At 43.6% G+C, this 10,494-nt stretch overlaps 1 long non-coding RNA gene across 1 annotated transcript; it reads right to left on the bottom strand.

Annotated features, from left to right (window-relative positions):
- Positions 1-686: 686 nt before the first annotated feature.
- On the bottom strand, positions 687-8,703 carry LOC121031913 (uncharacterized). Its single transcript, XR_005790969.1, has 3 exons — positions 6,635-8,703; positions 2,111-2,150; positions 687-1,649 (listed from the first exon to the last, which is right to left on the bottom strand). It is a non-coding gene; the product is annotated as an uncharacterized LOC121031913 (long non-coding RNA).
- Positions 8,704-10,494: the final 1,791 nt, after the last annotated feature.

Raw genomic sequence — 10,494 nt, 5'->3', positions numbered from 1 at the left:
ATGAGAGGCCATCGCTTTGAACCTTCCCTGACCCAGCAAGCCAGAGGGAACATGAATGATGGTAACAACTGCCTCCCCCATTTCAGACTGTGTTTGAGATTCTTTAGAGTTAGACTCAGAGGATCTGGGTTCAAATTCTGTATATTAACTGTGTGGCCTTGAACTAGTTAGCATGCTTCTCCTAGCTAGAACTTTCCAACTGGTGGGCAAAGAATGGGTCTACAGGTATGCTGATATATTGCTCTTCTCACTGCTTTCAATAAGCAGGTAAGGCCTTGGACAGCCAAGATCTCTGAGCTTGTCCCCTCTGGTGCCAGCAGCCTCATCCCTTCTCCGTGATGAGGCATGGATATGGGTACAGATGCATAGATTGATATGCATGTAGATGTATACTTTTTTTCAACTTCCTGTGTGTATCGCAATATGGAATAGGCTGGAAGCACTAATAGTTGCAGCCTTAGCTCCTCAGCTGATAAATCCAGTCCTGCCCTTGCCAACAGGTTGTTATAAGGATCACGTGAGAAATGGGTGTGCAATGTTTCAAGAGTGACTGAGTCATCCCAACAGCAGGCATCATGGCAGACAGAAGCACAAGGAGAGTTTGCATCCATGTCATCAGATCTAGTTTCCTCACCAGATTCTCAATCAACAGGGAAACAAGAAAAAGAAAGGAAAAAGTTGGCATATCAAATTCAAACCATTACCTTTATTTCCTATAAATCTGTATTAGCAAGTGTTACTGTAGGCAAGTAAGCTTCCTAACACTGAACTCCAACATCAGACCAATTTACCAAGCCAGGCTCAGGCCACACTGGGAAACCACATTCCTCCCTGGCAGGGGAAACCTTGTCCCTAGAAATGCCGAGCAGAAGACACATTCCCAGGGGGCAACTTACTCCCAAAAGAAAGAGAAGAGGTGGGGACTCTTGAATGCATGTCAAGTTTCTTCTTCCAACTTGCCAATCGGCTCTGTCATTCCACCTCCCCTGGGAAGGAGAATGTGAAGGGATGCAGGGAGGGCAGGAGTGTTGCACTAACAGAGCTCCTCCCATATGGAAAAATGCACAACAGAAGCACCCTCTTGAGATGTGAGATGAGACTATGGTCCACTTTGTCTGCTGTTTCCTGGCAAACATGGTTGGAGGTACTGGACCAGTACCCCATCACCAGTTTCCTGGGTACAGAGAATCAGGAGTGGGCACCCATTTTTGCCTACACAGATCTTGCAGGCGTAGTCTGGCTCCAGAAGTGATTTCCTAATCCCTGCCGGATCCTTTCTGTTTGTAAAGGTAAGGGCTGTGTTTGTTTGAATCATTTTTTAATAGTTAACATAGCTAATCTGTAAACTCACAAAAGCAGGGACTTGATAACACCACTCACCTGTGTATCTGCAGTTGCCCAGCCCATTCTAGATGCCTGGCAAAGACTAATAGATTCAGGAAAGAATGAAGGAATGGGTGATAGAGCACAAGACAAAGTACTCAATACATGCTTCAGATGGAACAGTTTGACCTTCACCTACCCTGTTCCCCTTGACCAAGGTTATTACTTCCAGCCACGTTCAGCCATTACACCTGTTTCCATGTCATCAGTAGCTTCTGATAATATTGAAAATCCTTTGAGGACTTCCCACCTATGAAAATAAACTCCTGTAATAGACAAAACGGTGATTTGGAGGAGAGATAGAACTTTCAAAATTCTTTAAGCCAACATGAGATTATTTTTTTTAAGCATTTCACCTGAGGAGCTCCCAGTCCAATGCATGGCAGTGAATCTGTGTACATGATAAAACCTTTCGATGTCAATGGGGGGACACCATTAATATCCAAGTATGTGACTGGGATCCTTTTCATGTAGTATAGGATAAATGGGTCCTAAATACTTGTTATGTGCTGAATTGTATCCCCTGAATTCATAAGTCAGAGTCCTGACTTCAATGTATGAATTCCCTCAGATATCTGAGTTACCTCAAAAGGTAACAGTATTTGGAGATAAGTTTTTAAAAAGGTGATTAAGGTAAAATGAGGCCATTAGGACGAGCTCTCATCTAATCTGGGGTCCTTAGAAAAGGAAATTTGGACACACAGAGACATCAGACATGTCCACTCACAGAAGAAGACCATGTGAGGACACAGCAGGAAGGTGCCCACCTGAAAGACAAGGAGAGAGGTCTCAGGAAAAACCAAACCAGTCCACATCTTGATCTTGAACTTCTAACCTCCAGAACTGTGAGAAAATATATTTCTGTTGTTTTTTTTTTTTTTTTTTTAATTTTTTTTTTTTAACGTTTATTTATTTTTTTGGGACAGAGAGAGACAGAGCATGAACGGGGGAGGGGCAGAGAGAGAGGGAGACACAGAATCGGAAACAGGCTCCAGGCTCTGAGCCGTCAGCCCAGAGCCCGACGCGGGGCTCGAACTCACGGACCGCGAGATCGTGACCTGGCTGAAGTCGGACGCTCAACCGACTGCGCCACCCAGGCGCCCCTATTTCTGTTGTTTAAAGCAGTCAGTCTGTGGTATTTCATTACGGTAGCCCTAGAAAATTCATACAACACATTGCAGAATTCTTCATTGTGGTGTTACTACAAAGATGTGTTTGTGCAACACATCCGTGTCCACATTGGGCACTGTGTAATGCGGATTGCATAAGAAAGCACAACTGACAGATAACACATGAGACCAGGTTTTGCAAGAAGGAAGCAATTAGCAAGACTTTAGAAGTCTCAGGAAATTGGACTCTCCTTGACACCTATAGCTAAATTTTCTTACCCCTAAAATTATTCTTTTAAAAGTGTCTTTTTCTCTTCTCTCCCCACATCCCCTGCCTTCCACTCTCTCCTATCAACCACACCCCTACTGCCACCACATCCACTTGCTCTCCGGCCAGACTTGACATCCCTCTCTGCCTTTGAGTCATAAAAAATAAAACAGCTGTTTTGTTTTGTTGGTTGGTTTGTTAAGGCTTCAAGCAGGTTTCCCCAACTGAAAGTTGGGAGCAAATGTAAAAACCTGTTTGTGAGGGTAAGATTTTCAACTTGGCCTCAAATCCGGGAATATGGATCCAGAAACACAGCCAGTCCTTCAGAGGTATGGAGAGGGATTTCCATTCTGCGAGAAAAGCAATCGCAAGGCTTGGTTGGGAGTCCACAACCCAGTGTCCTTGCTTGATTGGGACATTGTTTTGGGAGGACCACCCATCTGGGAGGAGCCCTGAAGATGGCTCCCATGAGTGTCTATGGGAGCTATCTCCGGCTATGAGGAGCCCCTGGTGTTGGCTCCCTCCCATAACTCAGTGGACTAGGCTTTGCAGGACCTAGAGTAAGTCACTTCCCTCCTCTGGATCCGAACTGTAAAAAGTTCCATTTCCTGAACTGTAATTAGTCACTTTCCATTATTTTTAACTGTGGAAAGAACTTTACTCAGACAAACTTTTGTATATAAGTTTATATTAAAAACAAACAACTGTGCGGTTGGCCTAGTTCGGGGCTGGGGCCATGGGGAGAGCCCCACCTGTTCTCACTTTGCCCAACACCTCCTCTGCTTCCTCATTCAGGCAGCAACCAAAGACTCTCAGGGGATCTCCTTGGCTGAAACATAGTGAAATTCGCCAGATGTGATTATCTCTAGGGGCAGTGTGCAAGGAAATGTTTAATTATAGTCTGGGGAGTGGGGAGTGCTGATTTGTAGTGTTTGCTGATTTCTGTGGTGTAAATACTACCACCATGGCTACACTCAAGCCACCAATGTCACATCATTGAATGCAGAGTTGAGCATGCCATAGCATACCATGTGGGGAAGTAATTATGAAGCAATGGGTTTTGAGTATTCATTACCTTTGCTTTTAATATAATTTATTCACCTGTAAGTTTGTATGATGTAATTTTTGATAATGGCTGTGTTAGCAATTGGCTTGTTAAATTCTGGAAAATTTAACAATCAATTCTTACAAGTTACTATGAGCCAGCTCCAGGATACCACCATCTAGAATCTTTTTAGTGCCAACATTCTAAAACTTTATGTCAAAGCATAAGCCATTTAAAGCTGGGAAGGGCTAAGTGGAATAATCCTAGAGATTTGGGAAGTGTGCTCAGGAGAGGGGCAGAAAAACATGTTTTCGGTGTAGTATCCAGCACAGCACACAGAACTAAAAAATAGATAGCCAGCCAGTGAATGATTCAATGACCCAATGGGGCAATGACCCAACCCATACTCAGGAGGCTTTGTACTTTGAGTTATTTTTTCAACCAGTAGTGGGGTGGGTTTGTATACCCAACCAATCACATTCTGTCATCCAGCCTCATGGGACAGGTGGCACCGACTGTGGCCAGGCGGTATCAGCAATGCACTAAGTTAATGGGGTCTTGGAGAGTCTACAATAGGGATGTCATCTGATACACAAGTTGGTCACAGCTGACAATCCAGGCACGTCTAGAGGCCTACGCGGGTTCTACCTAGACTTCCAGGCAGCATGATCCCCCTTGGGTGGGTATGATCTTTTGTAAGTATCTTGTCCCTCCTCCTGGTTACTATCTCCCTGCAGACTGGTGTTTAATTCATACTTTGTCCTTCAGTTCTTCCCAGAGTCTTTGAAAATAGCATGGATGTTCAACAGCCAAGGAGTTAAGAGCCCGGAATCCGAACCAAATTCCTTGGAACCAAAATTCTAGTTTTGCACTTATGAATTATGTGACCTCGGGCAAACTGCTTAACTTCTCTGAATTTCAATTTCATCCTAGATAAAATGTGGATGATAATAATACCTACTTCAAAGCATTATTGGGAAGATCAAATGAGTTTCACATATATTAAGTACTTAAAACAATGTTTGACATAGAATATGCTATTTAAATGTTACCTATTATTATATTATGATTATATATAATCTATAATATGTGCACTTATGTATAATTATTACATATATGTACTAGTGAATGAATGCAGGTGAACAAATGCATGGGAAACAAAGGCCTGGGTGAATGTGCAATGAGATTCTTCTGGAAAACAAATGCCAAATATACATAATAAATACTAGCAGCAACCTTAGCTGGCATTTATTGTGTGTTTAAAGTGCATTTTATAAGCATTATTTTGTTAATTCCTCATAAAAATTCTAATAGAAAGGAACCGCTTTTAGCTGTATTACACAGATAAGAAAACCCAGACCTGTTGAAGGCAAGAAACTTTCCCAAGATCGCATAGTTTGTTAATGACTCAAATCCACATCCTTTGACTCCAGAGCTTGAGCTTTTAACCACTTAACCCACCAGCCAGCTCCTAACCTGATGCCGTCTCTCCTCAGTGTTGTACCCCACCCCTGCCTTTCTTCCCACCCTACCCCTCCATGTCCTCAGCAATCCCTTCAGGTCTATCCAAGACGTACATGCTTTCTGAAGATTTCCCAGACCGTTCCCCTTAATATGATGCTCCCAGCACTTCCATATACTGTGTGCCCCTCATTCTCTCCTGTCCCTGGCTGTTATCTCTCTGTGTCACACAAGTAGCTGTGTGGAGATTTTGCAAGATCTAGGTTAAATTCATGCCCAAGCTAAGACGTTGTCCCAAGCTCCATGACACAGCCAATTCCTGCTGAAAGCTGCCCTATATATGCATCATGGCTCCCCAGAAACTGCACTTTGCTGTTAGCCTTAGTGTCAGGGACTGTAAAATGGGAACAATGGGAAGTTTAGCTGGCTAGATCAAGCCCTGCTCTAACCAAGCACCCTTGACTTCTCAGTCACGGGCTCAGTGGTTCAGAGAGAAGAATGGAGAGTCGAAGGCAGCTGTTTCTATGGAAGAGATGATCCAGCCTCTACCCTCAAGGTGCCTACTGCATGTTCACAGATGCAAAACCCCTCTAAGAGCATCTACAGAACAACTCACAAGAGAATGCAAGTGGAGTACAGAGCACAAAGAAGTGCCTAGTGGGGCAGGGAGTTCAAAGGAGTGCTCAGAGTGCAGTAGAACACTTCAGGGAAAATTTCTAGAGACAGCAAGCAGATTTTATAAAAATTAAAAATAATATTGTCTTGGTACAAATGCTGCACATGCCCATGGCAAACAAATCAGAAAATACAGACAAGCAAAGAAAGGAAATTCTAAAAACCCACCTACAACCTCGCCCACCCAAAGACAACTTCTATTAACACCCTCAACACCTTGACAACCAGTTTTTACAGGAGGTGATGCACAGAGCTGAAGCACAGGTTGTGTATGTGTGTGTGTGGCTGAGGGGTGGTGGGGGAACAGAGACAGTCCTGGCATTTTAGTCTATCCTGGGGAGTAAGAGATGAGAAATCTATCTGATAGGATTGGGAAGTAGATGGTTGAAGAAGAGATCTCCAACAGATCTCTCAGACCAGGTAGAGATTTGAAGCAGGCAGCCATACCAAGGAGCCTAGCTGAACAGTGGCCCAATTAAAATAATCATAGCAGCCATAACAGTGAACTTGTGTTGAGTGTTTCCCATTGCATGATATTGTACTAAAGACTTTACATTCCATCATCTTATGTAATCCTCACAACCATGCTATGAGGTGGATATTCTCATCCATATTTTATGGTGGGTAAGGGGTTTGCCCAAGCTCACCAACCCAATACACAGAGTTTCTTAGATCGTGTACTCTATAGGTTACCTGAATCAGAATTCCCTGAGGTGTTTGTTAGACCAATCAAGTCAATAGGAGTCAAGAAACCCCAGACTTGTTGGCTCCATGGTTTGATTGAAGGTCATCTTCAGGCTGAAATGCTTCTGGTCCGAAAGTCACCAATGAGTATGCCCAGAAGATACCTGTAAACTGAGAAATGCCCAGAGCTATCTTCTGAGTAATCCATAATTCCATTTCTTTCCAAAAATGCTCTGAGGATGACAGTGAGAAGGAGCAAGGACGCAGCCCAAGTCCCGTGGGCTCTGCATACCTTTCTTCTCCTTGTATTAATCATCTTGCAGCCCCAAAGCCTGGAGAGAGCCTTCTGAAGGAGGTGTGCTGCCCTCAAAGGCAGCCACAAGATAGTGTAGGTCAATCATTCAAAGGCACCAGAGGGGACAGTCAGGATCAAGAGGCAAAAACCGTATTGGGAGATTAGGATGACAAGGGAAGGCTGGGAACAAAGAGCTCACACCCTAATGTTGTCCCTTTATGTCTTCACCTGACTTTAGCCAAGTCCCCTGGCCTTCTAACCTCAGGAGTCCTATCTGTAAAATTAAGGAGTTGCCCTTAATGGTCTCAAAGGTTCTTTCAGCTAGGTGGGAAAATACTGTCTAAATCCAGCATGTACTTCTGCTGCCCTTGTTTACCTGGGGGCAAGTCCAGAAGCCCAGGAGTCTCACAGCCACCTGGAGGGCCATGGAAGATACCTGCTGATGGGGACCACCAGGGCCATAAGAAAGGTGACCTTCACAAAGGAGGCTGGGGAAGACCAGGAGTGGCTCCAGCCTGGGTGAGATGCCGGCGCCTCCTTACCTGTTGAACAATTCTAAGACCTTTCTTGTACATTATCACATTTGATCCTTCCCACTCCCTCGTAGGTGAGCATTTATTGTAGCTCCATGTGTGATCACAAGGCAGAGACAGAGAGAATGCTTTGGGAATGAAAATGTATTTTCAAGAACACCCAGGGACAAGGTAGAAAAGTGGCAACTGGGAAGAGGCAACTGGTTGCCAGGGTTTCAATTCCACACTGTGAGGCAGGTTTTGCAAGTTACCAGGAAAGTTTCCCCAGCGGTGCTCAGGATCCACCTTCTTTCTCTTTGTCCCACTCCCATTGGTTGGCTGGCTGCCACTCAGCATGGAGCCAGCCCTCTATTGGGCTGAGTTCTCCCCTGTCACCTCTGAGATACCTGTGACAAGATAATTGCCATATTAATAAATTTGCTGTATTTTTCCACTGCCTTCTCTTTACAAGCAGGCACTCTAGTCAGGCTTTTTGTTTTTTCTTGCCTTAGGAATTCTTACAGGACTGAAAACAGAAGCTGCTTAAAGCTAATAGATCTTCTTGTCTTTGCTAAAAAGCCCTGGCTCATTTATGGGATGATGCAGACACCCTGAGGGAGAAGGGGGTGGACGAAGGAGGGCTTTGAAGGGCAAGGAAAGAGAAAGCAGTGTGCTCAAAGACCAGAGAGATAGAAAACAACTCTGATTATGAGAACAGAGTCCATCAGAGTCTTGGGTAAGGGCCAGATCTCAGGGGATGCAAGGCCTTAGGCATTGGGTTTCCAGCCTCAACAAAGATCCCTGGGCCCTAAAGTATGACTCAGAAACACTAAAATCACCAAATTGGATGAGACCTGAGGCACCAAAGTGTGGACTATCGGCCGATGAGTGAGTGAGATGCCTCTACACTTTTGCCCAATTAGGCACAATTTTTCAAGGGGTTGAGCTCCCACAATGACCGATTAATAATCTGCCCACTGAATAGGATTGGGAGTTCAGAGTCAGATTTACTTTGATTAAAGGGAAAAAAGCAGAGGAGTACAATATTCCTAGCTCAGCTGGGCTGTACAGTAAGAGTCGCACCTGACACGTATAGAAGCATGAATGACCCCACTGTACTGGTGCCACCAGTCTGTGAGGATACCAGTTACAGCTTGTTAATACTCAAATCTTATTAGCTCTAAGCTCTCCTCAGCTAATGTAAGAATTCCAGTCCAGTTCTTGGACTGTTGATTAGGATGCATTAGCCGCAAGTAATAGAAAACCCAGATTCAAACATATAAGGAAATACATTATTTCACTACAGGGAATTGCAGCAGTTGTGGGCTCCAGGTACAGTACAATGAGCAGCTCAAGGTATTGGAGACCCAGGTTGTCTTTATCTCTCTGATTTTCTGTCCTCAAGATGTTGGCTTTGTCCTCCAGCTGGTCCCCTTTGTAGTAAGAAGATGTTTTCACCAGACACAATAATATCTAGAGGAAGAAAAGGACACTCTTTCTGTATCTGCTTCTTAGAAGCACAGAAACTTTCCCAAAGTGTCCTGTAGAATTCCATTCATATCTCATTGGCCAGAATTGGGTACATGCCTATTCTTAAGCCAATCTCTGGCAAGGAGAAATGAGTCGCTGGCTTGATGGGAAGCTGAAGAGTCCGTCACAACACTGATACTTTCCATCTCTCAAATACAGGCTTGCTCACTGCAAGGTCACACAGACACCTCCCCTTCCCATGGTTGGGTTTGGGTCTTTCTTCATTTATGTTAAATGCTTTCTCAGGGACCCTAGCATCTCCTATAGAATGGAAAGCTCTCCGACTTACTTATCTAATTCTGAATCCCAAATGCGAATGCTGCTCAAGCTTTCTTTCCCTCAGAATTCTTTGGTAGAAACAGGTTCTTAGAGGAAGTGGGGAGCTGGGGGACCCATACTCCTTTTGCCAGACAAATCCAACTTCAGCTCTGGCCCAGTCAAGACCTCCATTTTGTGGTTGAGTTCAGCTTGTGTCCCAGACCTTATCTTGTCCCAGACCTTATCTTGACTCCCAAGGGAGTCAAGTTGGGCCACTAGCAAAGTATGCTGCACAAGGCATGGCAGCCACATTAGGGAAAGACTAGTGGTGCTACTTTTCTCAGAAGGAGGCTGTGTATACGGCATTATGATTTCCCCTTCAGATTATTCACCACATTGATATTAACGCCATTTTACATTAGAGGAAAGAGGTACAGAGTGGTAAAGTAACAGGCTTAAGGTCACTCAGGTAGTTAGGCAGCAGAGCCCAGAACATTCTTATATAAGTCTTTTTGTGGACATATGTTTTTATTTCTCTTGGGTAAATGCCTAGAAATTTAATTGCTGGTTCAGAGTATGAGCACGAGCTCCTCCATGAAAAACTAACTGCCAAACTGTTTTCCAAAATGGTGTATGAGTGTTCCAGTTGCTCCACATCCTCATCAACATTTGGTGTTGTCAGTATCTTGTTTTTAGCTATTCTAGTGGGTGTGTTTAATTTGTTTTAATTTGTATTTCCCTGCTGACTAGTGACAGTGAGCCCTTTTTGATGTGCTTACCAGCCATTTGTATATCTTCTTATATGAAGTATCTGCCCATTCTCTTTAATTGGGTTACTGTTCTTATTAAGTTTCAGAAATGTTTTATACTTTATTGATAACATTCTTTGTTTTGCAATACTTTCTCCCAGTCTGTGGTCTACCTAGTCATTTTTCTCAAGGGCGCAGAAATTTTTAATTTTGATATGATCTAATAGATTGATATTTTTCTTTTATAGCTATTGTTTTCTGTAAGCTGTCCAAAAACATCTTTGACTACTCAGAGATTGTGAAGATATTCTCCTATTTATCCTTCTAGAAGCTTTATGGCTTATCTTTTACATTTAGGTCTATGATTTCTCTCAAATTAATGTTTATGTATGGTGTGAAGTGCTGGTCAAAGTTCATGGTTTTTTTTTTTTAATTTTTAAATATTTATTTATTTTTGAGAGAGAGAGACAGAGCACAAGTGGGGGAGGGGCAGTGAGGGAGAGGGAGAGGGAGACAGTACAGAGC

The sequence above is a fragment of the Herpailurus yagouaroundi genome, unplaced genomic scaffold (genome assembly GCF_014898765.1).
Source record: "Herpailurus yagouaroundi ecotype Mexico unplaced genomic scaffold, PumYag 141, whole genome shotgun sequence".
In the NCBI taxonomy this organism is placed as follows: domain Eukaryota; kingdom Metazoa; phylum Chordata; class Mammalia; order Carnivora; family Felidae; genus Herpailurus; species Herpailurus yagouaroundi.
The sequence above is the reverse complement of the archived record's forward strand: the minus strand, read 5'-3'. Positions and strand labels throughout refer to the sequence as shown.